This window comes from Coptis chinensis, chromosome 5 (assembly GCF_015680905.1).
Source record: "Coptis chinensis isolate HL-2020 chromosome 5, ASM1568090v1, whole genome shotgun sequence".
NCBI lineage: Eukaryota > Viridiplantae > Streptophyta > Magnoliopsida > Ranunculales > Ranunculaceae > Coptis > Coptis chinensis.
Window position 1 is genome coordinate 40,047,549 of NC_141460.1, and position 22,950 is coordinate 40,070,498.

The 22,950-nt window shown below is 42.0% G+C and overlaps 1 pseudogene; it reads right to left on the reverse strand.

The window, feature by feature from the left end:
- Window positions 1-15,147: 15,147 nt before the first annotated feature.
- On the reverse strand, window positions 15,148-15,243 carry LOC147497499 (small nucleolar RNA R71; annotated as a pseudogene).
- Between the last annotated feature and the right edge of the window lie 7,707 nt (window positions 15,244-22,950).

Sequence of the window (22,950 nt, forward strand, 5' to 3'; positions counted from 1 at the left end):
GACCCAACTTAGATGCCATTAAAACTGCGGCATCCCAAACGACGTGATCCTTGAGCACGCAGCACGAAGCGCCACCCATTTCCCACATCTAGTCACACACGACCCGGTTGTCTCTCATCGCTATCAGTAGGTCGATATACCCAAGGAGTTTGCGATTTCCCTTAACTCCTCTAAATGTCGAGGTATATAACCACTTCAACATCCCCCCATGCCAAGGCATTGGTAACTTTTGGCGCATCTTATACCCCGCGAATCACTACAACAAAACCAATTCATCCAAAATCCAACTCTGCGACATAATAGCTCATTATTATATAAAGAAAATCACCTGGTAGTGTAGGATACCATTCCTTTTGTACCTGTCCACAGAAGAAGTCATTTGTCCTCCACATTACTACCTCTGACAAAGTATGGCATTATTATCCGTTATATGTGTCCGATAGTTTTCTATCCGCGGATCTTTCATCTGAAGTTTCTCTAAGGCATCTCAGTTTCCTTTCTAGTGGTACGTAACATCTTTTGGTTCGCAGTGCCCTTTCCTAACTTGCTTTTAACTTGTCTTTCTTCTGTGACACAGGGTGGAGCCCTGATTCGCGATCTAAAATTTACACCGGCGTCTCATCAGCAATTTTCCAAAGGCTCCGTGATTTGGGAAGTGCCCAGTGTGAAGTTCTTGGTATAGATTTAGAAAAGGGCAACCCTCTTCTCTTTGATCCTTCATTGAAAAGCATTGGTAACTATCAAGGTCCGCTCTACCGCCCAGCACCACCCAAAGAAAGACTTCCCAAATCCTCCCCTCGCCCTAAAAGAAAGGCCTTCAAGTCCTTCAAGTACACCAACAAGATATACCACTCCAAAGCCGCCGCTTCAACGAAATTGCCACTCAATCTCATACCGCTACTCTTATACCGCCCCTCTTCCTACTCGCCGCTGGCGGGATTTGGAAGACGAACTTTACTCAACCCTCATCCCCTGTAACTGAAGCTGCCATGGCCACTAATAAGCTTAAACTTTGGGAAAGTGACTCGGACGGGGAGGAGGCCACCGAAGTTGCGGCCAAGAGTCCCCCACCAAAAAGGCTAGAACCGCTGCTCCGGCATTCACTGAAACCGCATCTGTACCGTCGCGGCCTATTGCTCCTTCACGCCGTCCTGGTAAAGACCCTTACCCATCTGGTGCCATTGACATATGGCGCCCTCAATTCAGGGCCAGGGAACGGGATATAACAACTCGTGACTCAGCCCTAGAAAACACCACTGTTGCGGCCTCTCTTTTCTTCAGCTCGCATCTTCCCAAATACCAAGCATATGGAGACTCTGGCACGTTCGCTTCGCATAGAGCTTCTATCTACCGCGGCTGGGAAAAGGTTTAAATTTTTCTCCTTGCACCCTATCTTTTCATTTGGATAGTTTGGTAACCAATCATTCTTTTCAGCTGAGTTTGGACATTGGCTATGTGGTGCATGGCTTAACCAACACGCTGGAATCACTGGAGACCATGAAGCAAGAGATTGAAGGACCTAATGGCTGGAAGGCTAAATACGCCAAGTTGGAGAAGGATCGTGACGATCTTCGAATTATAGCCGTGAAGGCTTAAAAGGCGCTCTAGCTGGCTGAAGACAAGCATCGCGACTATGTGTCCGGTGTGACATCCAAACTTGAGGGCCAAAAAGCGGTGGGTAAGATAGCCACTCAAGCCACTGTAGACAAGGCCGTGGACGGGCTCTGACCCGCTTTAGTCTAGATGAGAAGAAGATTAGCCGTGAACTTAAACAACAGCTCGAAAAATCTCACTGCGTCTGGCCGTCTTCTTCCCGTTCCCCCTCTAGCAGCGGATATTCCAACCTCTGTTCCCTTGCCCGCTCCCTCTCAGGTCACTTCCCCCACTGATGCTGCTACTCGAGTGATGCCTCTACCCACATCCAGTGTGGTTGCCTCTCCCATTAACTTGGATTACGATCCTCCTTCCTTTGGTGAAGGGGATTTGGAGTCCACTCCGAAGGATGCGACCGAAGGGCAGTAGTAACTTATTTGAATTTATGTCTTTGTCTAAGTGAAACTTGTGTTTTTGTGTTTGTTGTAATCCCTATACTATGACTCATTGCACTTTTTGTATTATATCCTTTGCCTGGTTTTCTGGGTATGCCCAGCAGGTTTTTAATGTTAGTTGTTTTGCATTCCCGAGTTCCTTGTTAGCAAATCTAATTCCCATTGAATGTACTTTTGATCTCTTTACCGTTGGAGTTTTTTTTTTTTTTTGTCTTACCCAATTTTGCTTAATAATTGATTTGGACATTCACCATGAAGGTTCCATCCCCCATTGCCTTTGATCACCGCGGAAGCCTAATAGGGCAGCTCATTTTGCCCCAAGTTTGATTCGGGCGTGTACTCTGCGCAGGGATCATCTCCCCCTTCTGTCTTTGAACGGTTGTGAAGCGATGGGGCGACTCATTTGCCCCCCAGCTTTGATTCGGGCGTTAGCGTCCGCTGGCGGGCTCATCCCCACCGGCTTTTTGAACGGCCCAGGAAGCCCTGATGGGGGCAACTTCATTTTGTCCCCGGTTTGATTTGGACATTCGTCCGCGGCGGCTCGTCCCTCCCGGCGTGCCTTTGAGCGGGCCGTGAAGCTTTAATCGCGGGCGACTCATTTTGCCCTTTGATTGATTCAGACGCGGAAGTCCGCGAAGCTCCTCGCCCCGCTCTCTTTGAATGGTCAGAAAGCTGATGGGGGGGCAGCTCATTTTGCCCCGGTTTGATTCGGACGTTACGTCCGCTGAATGGCTCATCCCCATTGCCTTTGAACGGTACGTGAAGCTAATCGCGGGCGACTCATTTTGCCCCCGATTGATTGGACGTGAAGTCCGCTGAAGGCTCGTCCCCGCTCTCTTTGAACGATCAAAGCCCCCGATGGGGGCAGCTCATTTTGCCCCCAGTTTGATTCGAACATTGCATCCGCGAAGGGCTCATCCCCCCCGCTGTCTTTGATCAACCAGAAATTCATTCTTTATTTCATTGACTTAGAATTCCACACACAATACATTTTTAGTCGCTCTATATATACAAAAAAATTTCTTGTCCCCCCGGAAAGCTAAACACTGCTTCTTTCATGGAATTTCTTCATCATTCTTATATTCCATTGTTTCTCAATCGTTGCCCCTGCTGGCGTTTCAATCTTGTAGGTGCCAGAAGTTCCCTTCTCTGTCACGACATATGGTCCTTCCCAGTTGGGTCCTAGTTTGTCGCCATTCTCTTTCTTAGTGGTCGGGTAACCGCGCAGCACCAAATCCCCAATCATGAATGCACGCGGCTTTACTCGCCTCTATCATAATCGCCTCTCAGAACCTTCGATGATACTCCTCCAGGTCGCATGTCGCGAGCTATATCTTTTTTCCTCAATTACATTCAACTCAATGGCTAATATCTTCTCATTTAGACCCATTTCCACGGCCCCGTTCTTGTCATTTTTCTATCATTTCCATAGGTATGATGCCTACTCAGATGCCATCATAATGGTGATTCATTCGTGGAAGTTCGCGATGGTAATGATAAGCCCATAAAACATGATTCAATTCATCACCCCACGCCCCTTTCTCGTCCTCCAACTTTCTCTTTAAATTGTCCATGATGATTTTGTTTGATGCCTCGGCTTGACCATTCCCCCGGATTGTATGCCCCCGAACCCTTTGTTTCACTTTGTAGGCTCAAGGAATTGACGACCTTTCCCCAAGAATTTTGTTCCATTGTTTGCAATGATTGTATAGGGCAATCGAATCGCATATTATGTTCTCCCAAAGGAACTTCTTCACATTCTCTTCTTTGACTTGTCAGAAGTGCCACTCCTCCACCCACTTGGTGAAATAATCGCTGGCGGCCGATAAATCTCCTTTTGCCACTTGCCATGGGCAAGGGCCCCACTATATCCAGTGCCCACATGGCGAATGGCCACGGACTAAACACATTATGCAGCGGCTCTGCTGGGGAATGGATGAGTTGTGCAAACCTTTGGCATTTCTCACAAGTTGTTGCATACTCTGTTGCATCCCTCTTCATATGGGGCCAAAAATACCCCTGAGATATCAATCTATGGGTTGTTGTTCGTCCAGCTGAGTGACTTCCACAATCACCTTCATGTACCTCGGCTAACACTTCTTGCCTGCCGCGGGTGGCTACTATGCATCTCAATAGTAGCCCACAAAACTCTTCCCCGCAAAATCTCCATCTAACGTAACGTATCTCGACTTACTTGCTCCATCTTTCGCCTCTCCTTTGTATTCTCTATCTCTACTCCCATCGAAAAGTTTTAATAGGGCCATCCAACCCTGCCTCCCTCTCTATGGTGAGGCACACACCCTCTTCTTCTGATGTACTTGGCCCGCTTCAAAACTCTTTACTTCAATAGAACGACCTACGCTCACGGAAGCACATCGCCACATATGCTAATAATCGCGTCGGCATGTCCGTTTCACCGCGTTGAATGGGTAAATTGAATCCTTTTGAACTTGCTGGCTTTTCGTTGTAGAACCTCTAGATATCGTGCCATCCTTGGACAACGCGCCACAAACCCCCCATTCATCTGACAAATAACCAAGTTAGAGTCAGAGAATACCGATAACTCGCTTACTCCCAGATCTTGTGCCAAATCTAAACCTGCTATCACTGCTTCATATTCAGACTCATTATTAGAAGCCGCGAATCCTAGTTTCATTGACAACTCCAGCCTTGTGTTCTCAGGAGTCACCAAAACCACGCCAATCCCATTCCCGGTATCTGTAGCTGATCCATCCGCGAATACTTTCCATCCATTGCGCATATCCCAAGGGTCCAAGGGGATCACGCTTTAGATTCTCCCTCCCCGATCCATGACCATTTCCTTTCCCCTGCTGGGATCCTCGACCGAAAATTCTGCTAGGAACTCCGCCATGGCTTCATGCGCTTTTCCGCCGTTCTAACTCGATATTGGATTTCGTAAATAACTAAGCATCATCGCCCCATTTTAGCATTCTCGCCGACTTTTCTGCCTTCAACGCAACGCTTGAGGGGCAGATTTGTTATCACCACCACCGAGTGAGACTTGAAATAGGGTTTCAACTTCAATGCGAGAAAATCAACGCCAAGGCATACTTCTCGATTCTCATCAGATCGCGTCTCAAGGCGTCTAGCATGGTTTTCCTCTCGAAGTAAACCGCTTCTCTACTTTTTCTACAACACGCACTCAGACCGAGCTTATCGCGTGCTCAAACCCCCAAATAAAGATACAACCTCTCCTTGCTCCGCCACGATAGCAAAGGTGCTTGTCCTAAATAAACCTTTAACTCCCGAAGTGCTTCACACACTCGGTGGTCCATCGGAAATCGGCGTTTTCCTCAAGAATCGATACAATGGTCTCGCATTTGTCCGATGATTTAGATATAAATCTATTCAATGTCGCGACCGCTTCCCCGCCAACCGTTGCACCTCCTTCACATTCTGAGGGGACGACATCTCAACTAGGGATCTAATTTGCTCGGGATTGGCCTCTATTCCACGGTACATGACTATATGACCCAAGAACTTTCCCGAAGATACCCCGAATGAGCATTTCTTGGGGTTGAGTTTCAGCCTATACCTCCGGAGTATGTAAAAAGTTTCTTGGAGACCCCTCAAATGTTCCTCTTCTGACATGCTTTTTTCCACCATATCATCAATATATATTTCCATGCCCTTCCTAATCTTGTCTTCAAACATTTTTTCCCCCAACCGCTGAAATGTAGCCCCCACATTCTTCAAACCAAAAGGCATTCTTGTATAACAGTAAGTACCTCCTTCCACCACGGGTTGTCTTCTCTTGATCTCGGGCGAACATCGCGACTGGTTATATCCCATGGACGATCCATGAAAGAGAACACCTTGAAACCAAAGCAGTTCTATCTACTAACTCATCCACTCCACGGCATAGGATAACAGTTTTTTGGGCACTCTTTATTCACGCCCTCAGAAGTCAACACACATTCTCGACCTTTGCCGTTCTTTTGGAACAAATGCGACAACGTTGGACCACCATTCCGCACATTCCACATCCCCTCGATTATCCCCGCCCTTTTAAGCCGTATAACTTCCTCGCGAATCCCTCCTCCAGATTTAGGTCTTACGCTTCATCTCTTCTGCCTTACAGGCTTCACATCTTCCTTCATATGCAAGTGATGACAAGCAAACTCTGGATCTATCCCTGTGATATCTTCAATCGCCCATGCAAATATGTCAGCATTCTATGTTAATAATTGTACCAGCTTGATTTTCCATTCCTCTGACAAGTCCGATCCGACCGAAGTAAACTTCTCTTCCTCTCCCACCCCCAGGTTCATGATCTCAATCTCATCCAGAGTTTTCGGTCCCTGAGGAGACTCGTATCCTTCAGTCAAGTCCGCCTCCTGTAATTGCTATGCTTCTCCTTTCTCGTGTGTCGGTTTTTCCCCTCCTGTTCCACGGACCATATTTTTTACCGTCACCTGATGTATATTCTGCGCGGCGACTTGATCCCCCCTTATTTCGTACATCCCCCCTTTCGCAGGGAAGCGGATCATCTGATAATAGGTCGACGGAATGGCCTTCATTTCATGAATCCATCTTCTCCCTATAATGGCATTATATTGGGACCCAGTATCTACCACCATAAACCTGGTGAATACCGTCGTCGGACCTGCTGTTACTAGTAATGTTAAATCCCCCATAGGCTTTGTCATGCTACTGATAAGAGCCCAAAACTGTAGTTTTAACCCCTTAACAATCATACTTTTAGACCAATTATGTAAGTAATAAATAAGAGTTAACACTGATTACGTGTTTTTATGTATTTCAGGCAGTAAAGTCAATTATGTGCAGAAATGTGCTACTTTGGCGAGATAAAGGAGCAAGGATTGGTTGCTAAGAAGTTCTGTGATAAAGGCCAATATTCAAAGAGACAAAGCCTTCGTAAAGCCCGATCAAAAGCTGAAAAGTCAACACGGGCAGAAACAGTGCATAAGTCGGCAGAACTTCCGAAGACCATATCTTTGGACTCAGACCTCAGAATTAAACATACCTTATGCCAAAACGACCGGATCGGAAAGAGCTTTCCAATGGTCTAAGCCTTGAACAAATCAGAGGAGCAGAAGTGGACGAAAAGTCTGTTGAAGCCAAATCCAGCTGAAGAGCCCTTTCCGGACTTAAAGAATTGGGTTTTGGGCCTGATTTTCCGGCCCAAAACATCGCTCCAAGCACATACACGATTTTTGGATCTTAAGCATATAAAAACAAAAGTTTAGCTCTTTGTAAATGGGTAGATAATTAGACCTAAAATATAGATAATTCTAGATCTAGTTTTAATTGTTTTTAATTAAGTTTAGTTTCATTTCATTCCTTGTTTTAGATTAAACCTTGAAAATATTGTTATTGCTTGATTAGATAAATAAAATAGTAGATTCTTGTTCATTTTGATTTTTGTCATTTACAATTGTTTAGATCTAAATTCCTTTATTACTTGTTATTCATTTCCTATTTTTTACCTGAGATTTCAATTATTGTTTAGTAAAATTGCATAAGATAGAAGTTTTATATGATGCCTAGTTTTAATTCAATTTGAAATGATAGTAGTATGACTCAAGGCTAAACCTTCATTAGAGGGGGTTGAAGAAGCCTTAATGAAGCTTGATCCTTGTTAACTTAGAAATCGTCGTGAGAGTTTATTCCACTCTAGAAGGTCGTTGATTCGCCATGAGAATGGGTGGACGACCTCACATGCTAGTTATTGATTGGTAGAGATGCCATATATAATTAGGGATTAGAATTACTATTTTGATATGCGAAGCATTCAATTTGGATCACGACGAGTCTTTGTTAGTTGATTAAGTCGAGTTAAGGTGGATTCAATTCCCTTTAATTCTTTATCTAGATTCAAACCCTTAGCATTCTATCATTTCGTTATTCGTAACTTGTTAATTGAATTCACCTCGTAGTAGAGAATTCCCCTCGTAAATCTCTCATTAGACTTTAGACTTTTATAGGAGTGGAATGAATCATTTACTCCCTTATATCTCAATAGGATTGAGAGTAAAAATATCTTTGATAAATCTAGTAACAAAGCAGTTTTAGTTTTACTTCCGTTTAGAGTTTCATCGCTTTATTCATTAGTAGAATTATTCATTTTACGATTATCAAATGGCACCGCTGCTATCTTAGTTCCCTTTAGCATTGGTTTCATAGTATAATTAGTCATTTTAAGTCCCATTAAACCCACCCACCCTTGTTTGATTCATACTGTGGTTGTCCGTTTTAAGACTTAAATTTTCCTCGCGAAAATACACGTAAGCGCACTGCTTCAAATAGAAGTGCTACTGCTACAAACGCATGGAAATTCATTTTTGTAACGGAGCGCACTGCGCTTCAAAACAGAGCGCCACCTGCTCAAAAACATCGACATCGGACAAGTCCCGAAAGCGCTGCGCTTCAAAATGAGCGCCACCCTGTCAAAGACTGAACTCCGAAGTTGTCACGAAAGCACTGCGCTTCAAACAGAGCGCACTCACGCCTTTTGCTTTGAAATTGCCCGATTTCCTCGGGTTTGTTTCAAACTTTCCATTTCTTCAAGTTTTCGGTGTTCTAACTTGTTATACACACTAAGCACGCCGTAAACAAGACACTATTCATAAGCGGAGCAATGAGGCATTCAGTACTCTTTTCTTCCACACCTCGCATCTCCGGTTAGAGGTTTATACTAGTATATCAAGATTGTTTGGAGTGTTGTCGTTTAGACTTACCCTTGCATGAGATTGAGGTCCGGCCTGAGAAAAACACCGAACGTAATTAACCGTCCAACGCCAACAAACATGTCTATCTAGTATACCAATCACTACACCTCTAGCTACTATTCCACACAAAGACACCCTGACATAATGGTTGAAGAAGAGACTCCTCTCTCCAACTTTTACAAAGCCTTGAGCGATAACCTTAAATCTTGCATCGCTCTAGCGGACCGATGGGGATTTTGAATCCCCCAAACATATTTAATTTGTTACCCGCTTTTCATGGTTTAGACCATGAAAAACCTTATCGGCATCGCGTGGATTGAACAAGTCCTTATAACATTCCACCATCCTACGGTTGAAAAGGAACAAATTAAACCGAGAGTATTTCCTTCACCTTAGGCGATAAAGCGCCTTGGTTAACGCCCAAGCGCCTAATTCGTGGACTCGTGGGCTAAACTTGTTCACCGTTTATGGAACATTTTACCCACCCCTAAAGACGGATGAGATGCTTTCCAAGATTCATTTCTTTTCGACAAAATCCTCATGAATCATTTTTTAGAGGCATGGAATCGCTTCGTTTCAATCTCCTTATAGAGTGTCCACATCATAACCTAGCGAAAGACACGTTAGTTCGTGCCTTTTTCAAAGGACTTCTACACCACCAAAAAGAAGTCCTTGACATAATGAATGGGGGTAGTTTCCTAAGTAAAGGAGCCTCGGAGGCTTACAAATTTTTAGAAGATCAAACTAAGCGAAATAATAATTTGGGGGGTAGTGATGATATCCCCCGCTCTGCTAGTTCTTCTTCAACAGTTAAGGCCGCCGGTATGTTTGGGATGAAACCCGATCCAGAACTTAAAAATTTAATCGAATCTCTAACTAAAAAGGTAGAGGCTATTTCTGTTCAACAAAAGCCTATCCCCGTCATGAATGTCAACTCCAACCCATGTAATTTCTGTTTGAGTCCTGAGCACCCTGACTCCTATTGTCCTCTCGCCTATGAACAACAACAATCAAAGCAAGATAATGTTTGCTCCATTAATAGCTATCCTATTCCTAATGCCCCATGGAGACAAAATTCTAACTTCAGTTGGCGAAACAATCAACAAGTTACACCTCCAGGGTTTAATAACAAAAATGTTAGGCAGGCAAACAATTATAACCAAGCTCCACCTAGGCAAGGACAAGGACAAGGTCAGGGGAATTATAATAATTATAACAACCAAGTGCAACCACGACAAGGTCAAGCACAAGGTCAGGGTAATTATAATAGTTATAATACCAATAGAGGTATCGTTCCGGTTAACAATAATAACTATCACAATCCGCCCATAAATAATCAACGTGAGATAGTTCCAGTCGCACCACCTGTGACTACTACACCTACACAACCGGATCGTATTGATGCCTTTATACAGGTTACCCAACAACTTTTCCAATCAATGACTTAATCGAACCAACAGATCTTACAATCCATAAATCAGGGCATACAACAGTTAGCCCAAGAGAAAGCCCAACCAAAAGGTGTTTCGGGCCAAGCGATACCAAACCCTAAAACAGCAAACACAGCCTTTGAGGTAAATGGTAATACTAGTATGAAAACTACAACCGTAGGTGAGCTTAATGCCATCACCACTCTCCGTTCTGGTAAAGTGGTTGATAACAAAGTAACTATGCCTATAGTTACCCCACCAAGATAGTCACCGGATATCGAACTAAATACCGAAATAGAAAATGAAGAGCCTACCACTGTAAAGGTACCAGTTAAACCACAACCTAAGAAACAGATACCCAAGGTTAGACATCCAGTTGAGCCATACGCTAAATATAGAGAGAAACCACCGTTTCCCCAGAAATTAGCCATGCTAACCAGGGGATACAAACTTTGAGGAGATTAGGAACGTTTTCAAAAATCTAACGATAAACCTTCCTTTTCTTGAAGCTATTAAAAAGCTATCTAACCACGCTAAGTTTCTTAAGGAGTTGTGCACTACTAGGCGTAAGACCAACATACCTAAAGACGCCTTTCTAACTGAACAGTTCCTAACTTTATCAGAAAATAATGGAATTGTTAAGTACAAGGACCCTGGTCGTCCTACTATAAAATGCACCTTATGAGATTCCCACACGACGACCACTTTATTAAACCTGGGGGCGAGTGTTAACTTACTCCCATTTTATTTGTATAAACAAATAGGTCTACAGGAAATGCAACCTACAAAAATGACGTTGCAGTTAGCGGACAGGTCTATAAAGTATCCTAAGGGTGTAGTGGAAAACGTGCTTGTTAAGGTTCAGGATTTCTACTATCCTGCAGATTTTGTTATCCTCGATACGTAAATTAACTAACGACTTATACCGATCATCTTTGGGCGTCCCTTCTTGGCAACTGCCAACGCGCTTATAAATTGCCGCGATGGTAAGATGTCCTTATCTTTTGGCCATCTTTCTGTTGAGGTAAATGTTTTTAAAATGATGAAACAGTTACCATAATCGTCTATAGATGGGGAGGTTAGCATGATCGAGAGTTTAGCTTAAGATTATTTTAACAACATGTTTCCCGAAAACCATATGTATAAATTCCTTTTTTTTTGGAACTTCATATTTTGTAAATGACTCCTACTTAGAGGAAGTCAACACCATCCTTGAGTCCACACCAATTGTTCGGTTGCTCCATATACTGAGTATGAAGACTTGCTACCTAAGCAAGTATTCATTACGCAAGATGAGGACCCTGATGAAACATCTATTGACATTCCTTCCACCCGGTGTTAAACCTCTTTCCCGGGTTAAAATATATTCAACTTGATCCGGATGGTAGTCATCCGGTAATTATATCTTCTCTGTTATCTAAGGATGAAGAGACACGTTTAATCAGGGTGATTAGGGAACATCGGTCTGCGATTGGTTGGTCCCTAGCCGACATTAAGGGAATTAACCCTAATGTTTGCACTCATCGTATCCATTTGGAGGATAACGCGAAGACTTCTCGCGAACCTCAGCATCGCTTAAACCTTGCCATGAAAGAGGTGGTTAGGGAAGAAGTCTTACGATTACTCGATGCGGGTATCATATACCCAATCTCTGATAGCGAATGGGTAAGTCCCATTCATGTAGTTCCTAAGAAATCGGGGGTTACCATGGTACGTAATGCTAAGGGTGACTATGTTTTCACACAAGGTCCTATGAAATGGAGAATCTGTATTGATTACGGACGTTTAAATGCTATGACATGAAAGGATCACTTTCCTTTACCTTTTATAGATCCGGATGCTTTCGAGCGTCTAGCTTGTAATGCTTTTATTGTTTTCACGGATGGCTATTACGGCTATTTTCAGATTATTATTGATATTGATGACCAAGAAAAACTACCTTCCCCCTGTGTTCATGATCTCAATCTCATCCAGAGTTTTCGGTCCCCGAGGAGACTCAGATCCTTCAACCAAGTCCGCCTGTGAATTGCTATGCTTCTCCTTTCGCGTGTCGGTTTTTCCCTCCCCGCTCCACTCTGACCATATTTTTACCACACCGATGTATATTCTGACACGGCGAATTTGATCCCCCCTTATTTCGTACATCCCCCCTTTCGCAGGGAAGCGGATCATCTGATAATAGGTCGACGGAATGGCCTTCATTTCATGAATCCATCTTCTCCCTATAATGGCATTATATTGGGACCCAGTATCTACCACCATAAACCTGGTGAATACCGTCGTCGGACCTGCTATTACTAGTAATGTTAACTCCCCCATAGGCTTTGTCATGCTACTGATAAGAGCCCAAAACTGTAGTTTTAACCCCTTTAACAATCATACTTTTTAGACCCAATTATGTAAGTAATAAATAAGAGTTAACATCGACATGCGTGTTTTATGTATTTCGTGCAAGAAAGTCAATTATGCGTAAATGTGCTACTTTTACAGATAAAGGAGCAAGGATTGGTTGCTAAGAAGTTCCGTGGGATAAAGGCCAATATTCAAAGAGACAAAGCCTTCAGAAAAGCCCGATCAAAAGCTGAAAAGTCAACACGGCGTAAACAAAGCCAGATAAGCTCAAGAGAACTTCCGAAGACCATATCTTTGGACTCGCACTTTAATTAAACATACCTTATGCCAAAACGACCGGATCGGAAAGAGCTTTCCAATGGTCTAAGCCTTGAACAAATCAGAGGAGCAGAAGTGGACGAAAAGTCTGTTGAAGCCAAATCGGTGAAGAGCCCTTTCGGGACTTAAAGAATTGGGTTTTGGGCCGATTTTCCGCCCAAAACATCGCCTCCAAGCACATACACGATTTTTGGATCTTAAGCATATAAAACAAAAGTTTAGCTCTTTGTAAATGGGTAGATAATTAGACCTAAAATATAGATAATTCTAGATCTAGTTTTAATTGTTTTAATTAAGTTTAGTTTCATTTCATTCCTTGTTTTAGATTAAACCCTTGAAAATATTGTTATTGCTTGATTAGATAAATAAAATGGTAGATTCTTGTTCATTTTGATTTTTGTCATTTACAATTGTTTAGATCTAAATTCCTTTATTACTTGTTATTCATTTCCTATTTTTTACCCTCGAGATTTCAATTATTGTTTAGTAAAATTGCATAAGATAGAAGTTTTATATGATGCCTAGTTTTAATTCAATTTGAAATGATAGTATTATGACCTCAAGGCTAAACCTTCATTGTAGAGGGGTGAAGAAGCCTTAATGAAGCTTGATCCTTGTTAACTTAGAAATCGTCGCGGAGAGTTTATTCCACTCTGAAGATGTCGTTGATTCGCCATGAGAATGGGTGGGACGACCTCACATGCTAGTTATTGATTGGTAGAGATGCCATATATAATTAGGGGATTAGAATTACTATTTTGATATGCGAAGCATTCAATTTGGATCCTGAATCGAGTCTTTGTTAGTTGATTAAGTCGAAGTTAAGGTGGATTCAATTCCCCTTTAATTCTTTATCTAGATTCAAACCCTTAGCATTCTATCATTTCGTTATTCGTAACTTGTTAATTGAATTCGTATAAGTAGTAGAGAATTCCCTCGTAAATCTCTCATTAGACTTTGGGTGATTAGTTGACTAAACCATTGATAAAGAACTAGGAGTGGAATGAATCATTTACTCCCCTTATATCTCAATAGGATTGAGAGTAAAAAATATCTTTGATAAATCTAGTAACAAAGCAGTTTTAGTTTTACTTAGTTAGAGTTTCATCGCTTTATTCATTAGTAGAATTATTCATTTTACGATTATCAAATGGCACCGCCGCTATCTTAGTTCCCTTTTAGCATTGGTTTCATAGTATAATTAGTCATTTTAAGTCCCATTAAACCCACCCACCCTTGTTTGATTCATCTTTGTGGTTGTCCGTTTTTAGCACTTAAATTTTCCTCCATAAAAATACACGTGAAGCATTCGCCTAAATAGAGTGCTACCAAGGCCAAACGCATGGAAATTCATTTTGTACGGGAGCTTACGGGCTGTTTCAAACAGAGCGCCACTGCTGCGCCAAAACACTGGACATCGGACAAGTCCCCGAGCATTCTCAAGGCTTCAAAATGAGCCACCGCCCCAAAGACTGAACTCAAGTTGTCATTCCGAGTGCACCATACCAAACAGAGCGCACTCCACGCCTCTTTGGCCGAAATTGCCCGATTTCCTCGGGTTTGTTTCAAACTTTCCATTTCTTCAAGTTTTCAGTTGTTCTAACTTGTTATACACACCGAAAGCACGCGTAGAAACAAGACACTATTCATAAGCGAAGCAATGAGGCATTCAGGTACTCTTTTCTTCCACACCTCGTGATCTCCGGTTAGAGGTTTATACTAGTATATCAAGATTGTTTGGAGTGTTGTTGTCGGTTTAGACTTACCCCTTGCATGAGATTGAGGTCCGGTCGGAGAAAAACACCGAACGAATTAACCGGCCAACGCCAACAAACACGTCTATCTAGTATACCAATCACTACACCTCTAGCTACTATTCCACATAAAGACACCCGACATAATGGTTGAAGAAAGAGAGACTCCTCTCTCCAACTTTTACAAAGCCTCGAGCGATAACCTTAAATCTTGCATCGCTCTAGTAGACCGGTGGGGATTTTGAATCCCCCAAACATATTTAATTTGTTACCCGCTTTTTCATGGTTTAGACCATGAAAAACCTTATCATTTACATACGCATTGGGATTGAACAAGTCCTTATAACATTCCACCATCCTACGGTTGGTGCGGAACAAATTAAACCGAGAGTATTTCCCTTCACCTTTAGTGATAAGGCGGCGCCTTGGTTAATCGCCTTGCGCTAATTCTCGTGGACTCGTGGGCTAAACTTGTTCAAATTGTTTATGGAACATTTTTACCCACCCCTAAAGACGGATGAGATGCTTTCCAAGATTCATTTCTTTTTCGACAAAATCCTCATGAATCATTTTTAGAGGCATGGAATCGTTTCACCAATCTCCTTATAGAGTGTCCACATCATAACCTAGCTAAAAGACACGTTAGTTCGGCCTTTTCAAAGGACTTCTACACCACCAAAAAGAAGTCATTGACATAATGAATGGGGTAGTTTCCTAAGTAAAGGAGCCCTGAGGCTTACAAATTTTTAGAAGATCAAACTAAGCTTAAATAATAATTTGGGGGTAGTGATGATATCCCCCCCGCTCTCGCTAGTTCTTCTTCAACTTAAGGCACGGTATGTTTGGGATGAAACCCGATCCGTAACTTAAAAATTTAATCGAATCTCTAACTAAAAAGGTAGAGGCTATTTACATTCAACAAAAGCCTATCCCCGTCATGAATGTCAACTCCAACCCATGTAATTTCTGTTTGAGTCCCCGAAAGCACCTCGACTCTATTGTCCTCTCTCGCTTATGAACAACAACAATCAAAGCAAGATAATGTTTGCTCCATTAATAGCTATCCTATTCCTAATGCCCCATGGAGACAAAATTTAACTTCACCATGAAACAATCAACAAGTTACACCTCGAGTGGTTTAATAACAAAAATGTTAGGTGTGCAAACAATTATAACCAAGCTCCACCTAGGCAAGGACAAGGACAAGGTCGTGGAATTATAATAATTATAACAACCAAGTGCAACCACGACAAGGTCAAGCACAAGGTCGGGGTAATTATAATAGTTATAATACGATAGAGGTATCGTTAGGTTAACAATAATAACTATCACAATCCTACCATAAATAATCAACGGAGATAGTTAGTTCGGTCGCGGACTACTACACACCTACACAACCGGATCGTATTGATACCTTTATACAGGTTACCCAACAACTTTTCCAATCAATGACTTAATCGAACCAACAGATCTTACAATCCATAAATCGGGGCATACAACGGTTAGCTTAGCCAAGAGAAAGCCCAACCAAAAGGCGTGTTTCGGGCCAAGTGATACCAAACCCTAAAAACAAAAAACACCTTTGAGGTAAATGGTAATACTAGTATGAAAACTACAACCGTAGGTGAGCTTAAATGCCATCACCACTCTCCGCTCGGTAAAGTGGTTGATAACAAAGTAACTATGCCTATAGTTACCCCACCAAGAGTCCCCTACACCGGATATCGAACTAAATACGAAATAGAAAATGAAGAGCCTACCAATCGTAAAAGGTACCGGTTAAACCACAACCTAAGAAACAGATACCCAAGGTTAGACATCCGGTTGAGCCATACGCTTAAATATAGAGAGAAACCACCGTTTCCCGTAAATTAGCCATGCTAACCGTGGATACAAACTTTGAGGAGATTAGAACGTTTTTCAAAAATCTAACGATAAACCTTCCTTTTCTTGAAGCTATTAAAAGCTATCTAACCACGCTTAAGTTTCTTAAGGAGTTGCGGCACTACTAGGCGTAAGACCAACATACCTAAAGGCGCCTTTCTAACCGAGCGGTTCCTAACTTTATCAGAAAATAATGGAATTGTTAAGTACAAGGACCCTGGTCGTCCTACTATAAAATGCACCTTATGAGATTCCCACACCGACACCACTTTATTAAACCCGGGGCGAAAGTGTTAACTTACTCCCATTTTATTTGTATAAACAAATAGGTCTACGGAAATGCAACCTACAAAAATGACGTTTGCAGTTAGCGGACAGTCTATAAAGTATCCTAAGGGTGTAGTGGAAAAGCGTGCTTGTTAAGGTTCGTGGATTTCTACTATCCTGCGCTAGATTTTGTTATCCTCGATACGTAAGTCGCTAACGACTCTATACCGATCATCTTTAAGGCCCCTTCTTGGTAACCGCCAACGCGCTTTTATAAATTGCCGCGATGGTAAGATGTCCTTATCTTTTGGCCATCTTTCTTCGTTGAGGTAAATGTTTTAAAATGATGAAACAGGTTACCATAATCGCCTATAGATGGGAGGTTAGCATGATCGGAGAGTTTAGCTTAAGATTATTTTAACAACATGTTTCCAAAACCATATGTATAAATTCCTTTTTTTTTTGGAACTTCATATTTTGTAAATGACTCCTACTTAGAGGAAGTCAACACCATCCTCGAGTCCACACCAATTGTTCGGTTGCTCCATATATCGAGTATGAAGACTTGCTACCTAAGCAAGTATTCATTTACAAGATGAGGGACCCCGATGAAACATCTATTGACATTCCTTCCACCGATTGCTTAAACCTCTTCCCGAGTTAAAATATATTCAACTTGATCCGGATGGTAGTCATCCGTAATTATATCTTTCTCGTTATCTAAGGATGAAGAGACACGCGTTTAATCAGGGTGATTAGGGAACATCGGTCTGCGATTGGTTGGTCCCTAGCCGACATTAAGGGAATTAACCCTAATGTTTGCACTCATCGTATCCATTTGGAGGATAACGCGAAGACTTCTCGCGAACCTCAAAGATCTTTTAAACCTTGCCATGAAAGAGGTGGTTAGGGAAGAAGTCTTACGATTACTCGATGCGGGTATCATATACCCAATCTCTGATAGCGAATGGGTAAGTCCCATTCATGTAGTTCCTAAGAAATCGGGGGTTACCATGGTACGTAATGCTAAGGGTGACTATGTTTTCACACAAGGTCCTATGAAATGGAGAATCTGTATTGATTACGGACGTTTAAATGCTATGACATGAAAGGATCACTTTCCTTTACCTTTTATAGATCAGATGCTCGAACGTCTAGCTTGTAATGCTTTTTATTGTTTTCTGGATGGCTATTCTGGCTATTTTCAGATTATTATTGATATTGATGACCAAGAAAAAACTACCTTCACATGTCCCTTTGGAACGTATGTCTATAAACGAATGCCTTTTGGCCTTTGTAATGCTCCTAGTACCTTCCAAATGTGATTGTATGCTTCATATATTTAGTGACATGGTAGAGCTTTATGGAAGTTTTCATGGATGATTTTTCTATCTATGGAGACTCCTTCACAGATTGCTTGTCAAACCTGTCTAAGGTTTTGACGGTGTGAAGAAAAGAGCCTCGCTTTTAAATTGGGAAAAGTGTCATTTCATGGTGAAAAGGGCATAGTACTAGGTCACATTGTATCTAGTGATGGCATCAAGTAGATAAAGGCCAAACTAGATAAGATAGTGACTTTACCTATACCACCGGATCGTCCCAGTGATATTAGAGCCTTTCTAGGCCATGCAGGTTTTTATAGGCTTTATTAAAGATTTTTCGAAAATAGCTAGGCCTTTAACTAATCTGCTTTTAAAGGATGCCATCTTTGATTTTAATTTTAACCGTAAGCAGGCTTTTGAAACTTTAAAAGCCTAACTCTAACCTCTGCAGACTAATTATACGTGACCTCTCCGATTGGTCTAAACCTTTCGAACTCATGTGTGATGCTAGTGATTATGTAGTTGGTCTTTGTCTTGGGATAGAAACTAGATAATAAGTCCACGGTTATTTATTATGATAGTAAAACCTTAAACGATGCTCAAATCTAAATTATACAACTCTTGAAAAAGAATTCTTATTTGTCATTTATGCTTTAGATAAGTTTTCGGTCCTTATTTGGTTGGTTCTAAAACTTTAGTTTACACGGACCATCGCGATTTTTAGGTACCTTCTTGCAAAGAAGGATGCTAAGCAAAGATTAATCTGATGGATTCTTCTCCTACAAGAGTTCACATTAGAAATAAAGGACAAAAGAGGGGTTGGAAACTTAGTTGCCGACCACTTATCTAGACTTACAAATGACGATGATAGTGATTCCGAGTCCATCTGGGACTCTTTTCCCCGATGAGCATCAGATGCTATTTTTTCAGCACCATGGTATGCTGACATTGTAAATTATTTAGCGGCTGATGTTATTCCTTATGATTGGTCAAGAAATGAACGTAAAAGCTGTTCTTGGCGAGTTAAGTTATACTCTTTGGGATGAGCCCTACTTTTTAAGTATTGTGCGGATCGATTATTAAATCGTTGTATTCCCCAGTAGGAATATAATGAAGTTCTATCGTTCTGTCATGACAAAGAGTGTGGTGGCCATTTTAGTGGAATGAAAACAGCCGCTAAAGTTCTTCAATGTGGATTTTATTGGCCTACCCTTTTTAAAGATGTCCAAGTGCATTGCAAGACGTGTATTCGTTGCCAACAACTTGGGCGAATCACGAAGCGTAATATGATGCCATTAAATCCAATCATGATAGTAGAAATTTTTGACGTTTGGGGCATTGATTTCATGGGTTCCTTCCCTGTTTCCCATGGTTTCATTTATATTCTAGTTGCCGTGGACTAATGGTCTAAATGGATAGAGGCCATGGCTTGCCGTAGAAAGCAAATGACCATAAGGCGGTTTGTATTTTTATTAAGGAATATATTTTTGTCGTTTTGGCATTCCTAAAGCCATCATTAGTGATGGTAGAACACATTTTGCAATGAGAGTTGTTGCATCTCTAGTGAAAAAGTATGGAGTTACACAACAAGGTAGCAACTCCTTATCATCCACAAGCTAGTGGACAAGTAGAAGTTTCTAATAGAGAAATCAAAAAGATTTTAGAAACAATCAGTAAATCCCCGATAGGAAAGATCGGTCAAGTCTATCGGATGCCTTTTATGGGCGATAGGGGGCGACTTTCAAAACTCCTATAGGTATGTCTCCCTTTAGACTTGTATTTGGGAAACCTTGTCATTTGCCTCTGTTGAATTAGAGCACCGCGGCTCGTGGGCTATAAAAGCCTTAACTTCAATATTGATGAGGCGGGTGTCAAACGCTTGAGTTGCGAATTGAATGAGCTTGAAGAAATCCGTAACGATTCTTACGATCTCGCGAAAGGATTATAAAGCTAACATGAAACGTGTTCATGATAAGCAAATCTTGGCGCAAAGAGTTTGTGGTCGGTCAAAAGGTCTTGCTTTACAACTCCCGCCTACATATTTTCCCTGTGGAAACTAAAACCCGTTGGTCCGGTCCTTTTCTCGTTATCAAGTCACCCCCTTACGGGGCAATCACCTTGGTAAATCCCAAGGACAACAGTACCTTTCAAGTCAATGGCCAACGGTTAAAACATTTTCATGAGCTTTTGTCCGCTGATGTAGAGGAAGTCCTTTTACAGGACCCTGTCTATGAGGACTGACCTTTGTCATTTGGTGTACTTCCTTTCACTTCCATATAGTGGTAAGTGCACCATTCAGGTAACCGGGCCCTCCCTATGGAGTGTGTGGCTGTAAGTACCGGATCCTAAGTCCACGTTTGTCGCCGCGCCGTTTCTCCCACAGGTTGGGATTCGTCTTGATGATCTGACGTTAAAAGACTCACCTTGTAAATATGTTTACCCTTTCCCTTTGTATTAAGTTTTGCACATGGGATTCGTGTCAAACCGCAGATGTTGCATACTTGGAACACAAACGGGCAATGGATTCCACCAGACCAACCCTAGAATTGGTTACTTTGAGTCCCTTGGGGGCGGTTTGAGGATAGCCGTATGTAAAAAGGGCAATTTTATTAGATCAGAAAGCGCGACGGTCCGGGGATGGTACCGATCCCCGCCCCTAACCCTATAATACATAGAGGTGAAGCCACAAGTCCATTTGGATTGGGTTCGCTCCAGAGCCGACATGACAGTTGTCTATGATTTAAGATGGTGACTCCCCTAGACATCCAATGTTTTTCACGTATATCTCCCTTGTATGTAAATAAAACATTTACACTCTCCTTCTCTTAAAAATAAAAAAAAAATAAAAAAAAAAAAAAAAAAAAAAATTGTGACTTTCAAGAATGACTCATACAATTGGATAGAATTTTTTGTGCCGATTGTTTCGATATCTCATTCGTCCAATTCGGAGTCCAAACGAGTCGTGGGTACGCATTTAGATTTTTAGGTTTAAATCAGGCTTTAGGCTTGATTTGGGCTTCGAGAAATTTTTGGCCCAACCAAAATATCGATTTCTCGGTCCATTTAAACCCAAAACCCGATAACACGCAGCGCCACAAATACACGATTCGTCTTCCTAAAACCGGATCTTGCCCCTCTCGAATTAGTTTCGCACTAAAAGCAGGCCCACACTAAAACCGGTCTCGCAGAGACCCTCACTCCGATCAAGAATTCCTTCCGTCGGATCATCCCAATTCTCCCCTCATCAAGAATCAATATCCATCCTCTCTACAAACAGAAATGGCGGAAACAGCGGATTTGTGTTGAAAAATATTTTGGGAATTTGTTTGAAAGCGGGATGTTTGCACCATTCTTTGATCACTTAAATTCACTCTAGAGGATAGGAGAGTTTGTTATATGCCAATGGAGGGCTTTATTCCAAGGATTTGGTGATGAAATTTCACGACAATGGGAGCTTTAATGGCGACCATTTTTGGGTCACCATCGAGGGTGTCGCGCTTCTTAAGTCACACCGGTGTTGCTCTCCGGGATCACGGGCATTCCATCGGGTCGACCACGCATCGACTTCACAGTCCGAAATCCGTGTACCCACGGAATTACGACCTAATGCTCGACACGCTTAATCGAGGGAGAGTACAACATCGACGGAAATGCGATATCGGTATTTCGGTCGCGACGGAACCCAATACTAGCGGTTGACTCAATGGTGGGACCTGAACGTCATTGGCACCTCGAAGCCTTCCGACATCAACAAGACCTTCCTCCACCATCTCTGGATCCTCCAAGAGGCGAAAGGGTAACTTCCGTGATCGTTACCTTTCTTTTTGATATTATCACACATGCCACTCTTAGGTCAGCTCCCCTTGCCATTCTAGTAACGCAAGTCATGATTAATCTGGGATTTGTCTGCCACCCCACTACTCCCTATACCACAATATGAGAATATGCTAGTCTTTAAGAAATGCATACAAGACCCTTGGGAACCCACAGCACCTAGGGCTGCCGAGCACGCTAGCGTAGGATCCTCTCACCCACCATACTTTGATGAGACTGCCATGAGTAAGATCACCCAACCCATAGAGGCCCTACGTGCTTTGTGAAGCGGTGGTCTAAGAGACATGTACACTCGCTGTATCGATGAGATGAGGCCTACCTTGGGTGAGTTAAGGACGATATGACCACTTCGCCACGAAGTCGATGACGCATAAAGCATGGGCTTAATTCCAGCAGGAAATGAGAGCCTCCATGACTGCATTTCAAGACAATATGCTTACTCACCAGAACCAGTTCCAGCGAATGATCATGGCGAGCCAGCATCAGTTTCAGGCTCAGGTGATGGATACTCTTGGTGATATCCAGGAGCAGTTATCCTCCACGGGAGCTCAGATTGCCGCGACGACGCCGGGACTCACGGGTTCTTCTTCTGCAGCCCGAGGATTACGCTACTGACACTGAGGATCATCAGTAGCTAGATTTATTTTTTCTGGTCTTGTATAATATTTTTATTAGATACTTTATTTACGTGTTTGCATTTTCCAGCTTAATAGTAGATGGTTCCTAAATATTTCTATCTTAATATATTAGCTATATCTAATATTTTAGTATATAGGTAGGAACATATATTGGTAATAATAAATTATATATATAAATATATATTTTAAATGTCATACTTAAACAACAAATTTTAACGTAAACTAACGTTTTATAAAACATTCAGAAACCGATAATGAAAACGCATAAAAAACGGTCAGAAAACGGTCATGAACCACATCGAAAAAACGGTCAGAAAACGGTCATGAACCACATCTAAAAAATGGTCAGAAAATGGAAATTTTCTTTCTATAAATAAGTTCAACCCTTCC